This window comes from Bos taurus, chromosome 11 (genome assembly GCF_002263795.3).
Source record: "Bos taurus isolate L1 Dominette 01449 registration number 42190680 breed Hereford chromosome 11, ARS-UCD2.0, whole genome shotgun sequence".
Lineage (NCBI taxonomy): Eukaryota > Metazoa > Chordata > Mammalia > Artiodactyla > Bovidae > Bos > Bos taurus.
Window position 1 is genome coordinate 49,044,034 of NC_037338.1, and position 7,001 is coordinate 49,051,034.

A 7,001-nucleotide genomic window follows, 5' to 3' on the forward strand; every position below is an offset into this window, starting at 1 on the left:
TTCAGATATGCAGATGACACCACCCTTAGGCAAAAAGCAAAGAGGAACTGAAGAGCCTCTTGATGAGAGTGAAAGAGGAGAGTGAAAAATCTGGCTTAAAACTCAACACTCAAAAAACTAAAATCATGGAATCTGGTCCCATCATTTCATGGCAAATAGATGGGGAAACAACGGAAACAGTGACAGACTTAATTCTCTTGGGCTCCAAAGTCACTGCAGATGGTGACTGCAGCCATGAAATCAAAAGACGCTTGCTCCTTAGAAGAAAAGCTATGACCAAGCTAGACAGCATATTAAAAAGCAGAAACATTGCTGACAAAGGTCCGTCTAGTCAAACCTATGGTTTTTCCAGTCATCATGTATGGATGTGAGAGTTGGACCATAAAGAAGGCTGAGCGCCAAAGAAAGGATGCTTTTGAACTGTGGCATTGGAGGAGACTCTTGAGAGATCCTTGGACTGCAAGGAGATCAAACCAGTCAATCCTAAAGGAAGTCAGTCCTGAATATTCATTGGAAGGACTGATGCTGAATCTGAAGCTCCAGTACTTTGGTCACCTGATGCAAAGAACTGACTCCTGGAAAAGACCCTGATGCAGGGGATGATTGAAGGCAGGAGAAGGCGACAACAGAGGATGAGATGGTTGGATGGCATCACCGACTTGATGGACACGAGTTTGAGCAAGCTCCGGGAGCTAGTGATGGACAGGGAAGCCTGGCGTGCTGCAGTTGGACATGACTGAGCAACTGAACAACAAAAAAGAGGGCATGGGGAGGGAGGGTTGTGGGGAGGGCATGGGGAGGGAGGGTTGTGGGGAGGGCATGGGGAGGGAGGGTTGTGGGGAGGGCAGCACACATTAATTTCCCTTTGAAAGTGTTAGTCGCTCAGTCACTTTCAGTGCTTTGCAACTCCACGGATTGTAGCCTGGAAGAAATTGTGGGTGGTTGCTCAGTTGCGTCCAACTCTTTGTGACACCATGGATGGTAGCCTCCGAGGCTCCTCTGTCCATGGAATTTTTCAGGTAAGAATACTGCAGTGGCTTTCCATTTTCCTTCTCCAGGGGATCCTCTCAATCCAGGGCTTGAACCTGTGTCTCCTCCTGCCTTGGCAGGCGGATTCTTTACCATTGCACCACCTTGGAAGCCCAACAGGGAGAAAATCCCAACACTAAAAGGAGTGGCTGGTAGAATGGGCCGCAGCGCCACCTCGCCACCTTGTGTCTATATGGTGTATGGCAGCTCTCAGAGCACTGGGCTTCCAGAGCAGGGAGTCGGCCCCTTTCCTGTGCAGGTCAGGCCTCTTCTTCAGCTGGGGTTACTTCCCTCCTTCCTGGTTGGCCCCCTTCCTGTGCAGGTCAGGCCTCTTCTTCAGCTGGGGTTACTTCCCTCCTTCCTGCACTATCTCTGACCACTTCTCCTTGGGTTCACCTTCCCCCTTCCAAGTCTCTGCTCTTGATCTTCTCTTCTTTTCCCCTTCGATTGTAATCTCTTCCTGAGAAATCATCCTCTCTCACAGGTCACACTGGCTCTCTTTTCTCCCACACCCAGGTCTGCAGTGGGGCCTCCCCATCAAGTCTTCAGAGCCACAGCCTAGCATGTCTGTCTCCTGCTGGATATTACCTCCTCCCCAGCTAGTCTGGATCTCAGACTCCAAATGCAGAAAATTCCAGGGCTCTTCCACTAAACGACTCAGTTTAGGCAACTGATAGGCAACATCTCACAGGTAACAAATTCCTGGCAGCTCCGATGGTAAAGAATCTGCCTCCAATGCAGGAAACCTGGGTTCAATCCCTGGATCGGGACAATCCCCTGGAGAAGGGAATGGCAACCCACTCCAGTATTCTTGCCTGGGAAATTCCATGCACAGAGGAGCCTGGTGGGCTACAGTCCGTGGGGTCACAGGAGTCAGACACGACTTAGCAACTAAACAGCAACATCTGTAGCATTATCTAATATTCTAATTATCTAATATTATCTAATAGGGAAGTGTGCTACTCAAGATCATGATCTTATAATGCTTAGTCAAAAGTAGCAGAGACCTTTGATCTATGACAAAGCAATTTCAATCCTGGGTATATAATTTAATTGCTGATAAATTCTCACACAGGTCCAAAAAGGAAACATGTATAAAAATGTATATCATTTATACATTTGTATATCATTTATAAACATGTATAAAAATATGTATCATAGCATGTTGGTGGATGCAATCTAGGTGTCCACCCTGGAGGAGCAGATGGGTCCAGTGTGGTCCATGTACACCCCACGAAGTACCACATAGCAGTTAGAGGCAACCAGACCTGATGTAGATGCTACAAGATGGATCTAACTTCAAATCAAAGAGCTGAGCACAAAAAGCAAAGAATGAGACCTTTGTCAATCCAATGGGCAAAATGGAAAGCACTGGAAATATTTTAAACAGAGGGGCTTGAACACAAAGCATTAGTGATAAAGGGGTTGGATTGCTATAGGAACAAAGTGGAGGTTAAAGCTACTTACAGATTCATGCCTGCAGGAAGCAAGAGCAACAGTGTTACAAGAACCACCACCACTGCCCCCTGGAGAGCTGCTCCCAGTAGCTCCCCCACCCCACCAAAAAGCTTTTCCCATCTTCCCCTTCTAGTCTCCCTCCATCGCCTCCCGTCATCACCAGAACCTCACAGGTAGAAAGGCAGGAGAGTCAGGGACTACGGTTTTTGGATTTCCAGACCCTGCAGTGGAGATGATGGTCTTGACAAGCAATCAGGAGACAATGCACGTGACCCAGCATAGCCCACCTCTTTGCTCCTCAGCATCCATGATTGATTGATTTAGTTGCTAAGTCATGTCCGACTCTTGCGAGTTCATGGACTGTAGCCTGCCAGGCTCCTCTATCTGTGGAATTTCCCAGGCAAGAATACTGGAGTTGGTTGCCATTTCCTTCTCTAGGGCATCTTCCTGACCCAGAAATCACACCTGGATCTCCTGCATTGCAGGCAGATTCTTTACCAACAGAGCTATGAAGGAAGCCCAGTACAACCCATATTTAAACTTCTGAGTGGCAGTGATCATGACACCCTGACAGCAGGAGGCAACCATCATCACACTTTTGTGGACACACTCACTCTGTCCACAAAATATTAGAAACCAGTTTCCCCTAGTCACTGCCTCCATCTCTGGGCAACGTTAATTTCTCTTCTAGTTCAATCAGCAATCCGACCTGAATTATCTGTTACCTAGAAACAATCCTGGAGGGGCTTCCCTGGTGGTCTAGTGGCTAACTCCCCATGCAGGGGGCCTGGGTTCAATCCCTGGTTGGGAAACTAGATCCCACATGCCACAACTAAGAGTTTACAGGCTGCAACTAAAGATCCAGCATGCCACAAGGAAGGTAGAATGTCTAGCATGCCCCAGCTACGACCTAGCACAGTCAAATACATTAGTTAATTTTAAAAAATTTAAAGTACATGGATGCTCATTGTATTATAAAGAAAAAAAGAAACAATACTGTTATGCTGATATCATCATTTCTTATTTTAGGCACATTTTTAAAATTAATGTGTTTATTAAAAAAATTTTTTTTGTTTGGTTGCCCTGGGTCTTCGTTGCTGTGTGTGGGCTCCTCTCCAGTTGTGGTGTACAGGCTTCTTGCTGCAGAGCACAGGCTCTAGGCGCATGGGTTCAGTGCTGAGGTTGTTGTTCAGTCAGTCCTGTCCAACTCTTTGCTATCCTATGGACTGCAGCACACCAGGTTTCCCTGTCCTTCACTATCTCCTGGAGTTTGCTCAAACTCTTATCCACTGAATCAGTGATGCCATCCAACCATCTCATCCTCTGTCTTCCTTTTCTCCTCCTGCCTTCAATCTTTGCCAGCATCGGGGTCTTTTCCAATGAGTCCCTCTTTGCATCAGGTGGCCAAAGTATTGGAACTTCAGCTTCAGCATCAATCTTTCAAATTAATATTCAGGGTTGATTTCCTTTAGGATTGGCTGGTTTAATCTACTTGCTGTTCAAGGGACTCTCCAGAGTCTTCTAGCACCACAGTTCAAAAGCATCAGTTCTTCAGCACTCAGCCCTCTTTATGGTCCAATTCTCACATCTGTACATGACTACTGGAAAAACCAGAGCTATGACTATACAGACCTTTGTCGGCCAAGTGATGTCTCTGTGTTTTAGTATGCTGTCAAGTTTTGTCATAGCTTTTTTCCAGGGAGCAAGCATCTTTTAATTTCGTGGCTGCAGTCACCGTCCACAGTGAATTTGGAGCCCAAGAAAATAAAGTCTGTCACTATTTCCATTGTTTTCCCATCTATTTGCAGTGAAGCGATGGGACTGGATGCCATGATCTTAATTTTTTGAATGTTGAGTTTTAAGCCAGCTTTTCCACTCTCCTCTTTCACCTTCATCAAGAGGCTCTTCAGTTCCTCTTTGCTTTCTGCCATTGGGGTGGTGTCATCTGCTTATCTAAGATTGTTGATATTTCTCCTGGCAATCTTGATTCCAGCTGAGTTTCACCTGGCATTTCCCATGATGTTCTCTGAATATAAGTTAAATAAACAGGGTGACCATATACAGCCTTGATGTACTCCTTTCCCAATTTGGAACCAGTCCATTGTTCCATGTCTGGTTCTAACTGTTGCTTCTTGTCCTGGTTTCTCAGGAGGCAGGTAAAGTGGTCTGGTATTCTACTTAAGAATAGTACTTAAGTAGAATAGTCTACTTAAGAATTTTCCATAGTGTGTTGTGATCTATACAGTCAAAGTCTTTAACATAGTCAATGAAGCAGAAATAGATATTTTTCTGGAGTTCTATTGCTTTTTCTGTGACCCAATGGATGTTGGCAGTTTGATCTCTGGTTCATCTGCCTTTTCTAAAACCAGCTTGAACATCTGGAATTTCTCAGTTCACATACTGTTGAAGCCTAGCTTGAAGGATTTTGAGCATTAACCTTCTAGGATGTGAAATGAGTGCAATTGTGCAGTAATCTGAACATTCTTTGGCATTAATCTTCTTTCGGATTGGAATGAAAACTGGCTTTTTCCAGTCCTGTGGCCACTACTGAGTTTTCCAAATTTGTTGGCATATTGAGTGCAGCACTTTCACAGCATCATATTTCAGGGTTTGAAATAGCTCAACTGGAATTCCATCACCTCCACTAGCTTTGTTCGTTGTAATGTTTCCTAAGGCCCATTTGACTTGACACTCTAGGATGTGTGTCTTTAGGTGAGTGATCACACCACTATGGTTATCTGGGTCATTAAGGCCTTTTTTATATAGTTCTTCTGTGTATTCTTGCCACTTCTTAATATCTTCTGCTTCTGTTAGGTCCATACCATTTCTGTCCTTTATTGTGCCCCTCTTTGCATGAAATATTCCCTTGGTATCTCTAATTTTCTTGAAGTGATCTCTAGTCTTTTCCATTCTATTTTTTTCCTCTATTTCTTTGCGTTGATCACTTAAGGCTTTCTTACCTCTCTTTGCCAGTCTTTGGAACTCTGTGTTCAGATGGGTCTATCTTTCCTTTTCTCCTTTGCCTTTCACTTCTCTTCTTTTCTCAGCTATTTGAAAGGGCTTCTCAGATAAGCATTTTGCCTTTCTTTATCTTGGGGATGATTTTGATCACAGCCTCCTATACAATGTTACAAACCTCCATCCCTAGTTCTTCTGGCACTCTATCAGGTCTCATCCCTTGAATTTATTTGTCACTTTGACTGTATAATCATAAGGAATTTGATTTAGGTCATACCTGAATGACCGAGCAGTTTTCCTTACTTTCTTCAATTTAAGTCTGAATTTTGCAATAAGGAATTCAAGATCTGAGCCACAGTCAGCTCCCTGTCTTGTTTTTGCTGACTATATAGAGCTTCTCCATCTTTGGCTGCAAAGAATATAATCAATCTGATTTCAGTATTGACCGTCTGGTGATGTGCATGTGTAGAATCTTCTCTTGTGTTGTTGGAGGAGGGTGTTTGCTATGACCAGTGTGTTCTCTTCCCAAAACCCTGTTAGACTTTGCCCTGCTTATTTTGTACTTGAAGGCCAAATTTTCCTGTTACTTCATGTATCTCTTGACTTGCTACTTTTGCATTCCAGTTTCCTATGATGAAAAGGATATCTTTTTTTTTTTTTGGTGTTAGTTCTAGAAGGTCTTGTAGGTCTTCGTAGAACCATTCAACTTCAGTTTCTTTAGCATTAGTGGTTGGAGCATAGACTTGGATTACTCTGATGTTGAATGTTTTGTCTTGGGAATGAACTGAGATCATTCTGTTACATTTAAGGCTGCACCCAAGTACTGCATTTTGGACTCTTATGTTGACTATGATGGCTACTCCATTTCTTCTAAGGGATTCTTGCCCACAGTAGTAGATACAATGATCACCTGAATTAAATTCACCCATTCCCATCCATTTTAGTTCACTAATTCCAAAAATGTTGATGTTCACTCTTGCCATCTCCTGTTTGACCATTTCCAGTGTACCTTGATTCATGGACCTAATATTCCAGGATCCTGTGCAATATTGTTCTTTACAACACTGGACTTTACTTTCACCACCAGACACATCTACAGCTGGGTATCATTTAGGCTTTGGCTTAGCCTCTTCTTTCCTTCTGGAGCTATTTCTCTGCTCTTCTCCAATAGTATATTGGACACCTACTGACCTGGGGATTCATCTTTCAGTGTCATATCTTTTGCCTTTTCATACTGTTACTGGGTTCTCAAGGCAAGAATGCTGTTCATCAACTATATCTCAATATCTTTAAAAAAGAATCCTGAAGACATACATTTGAAGGGAAAATTGGACTTGAAGTAAATGTATAAAAAAAATAATAGATGTTTAAAAAAAAAAAAGAAACCCCTTCCCTATTTGTGCTGAGCACCAAGGCAGTGGGGCAGGTGGGGGTGCAGACAAGCTCTCATTCACTGATATAAAGGTTAGTGAAGTGTGAGCCATTCCCCAGGAACCTCAGTGCAGACCCTGGAAACCCAGGCCCCAGAGATCATCCAGCACTGTGGTTAACAGTGT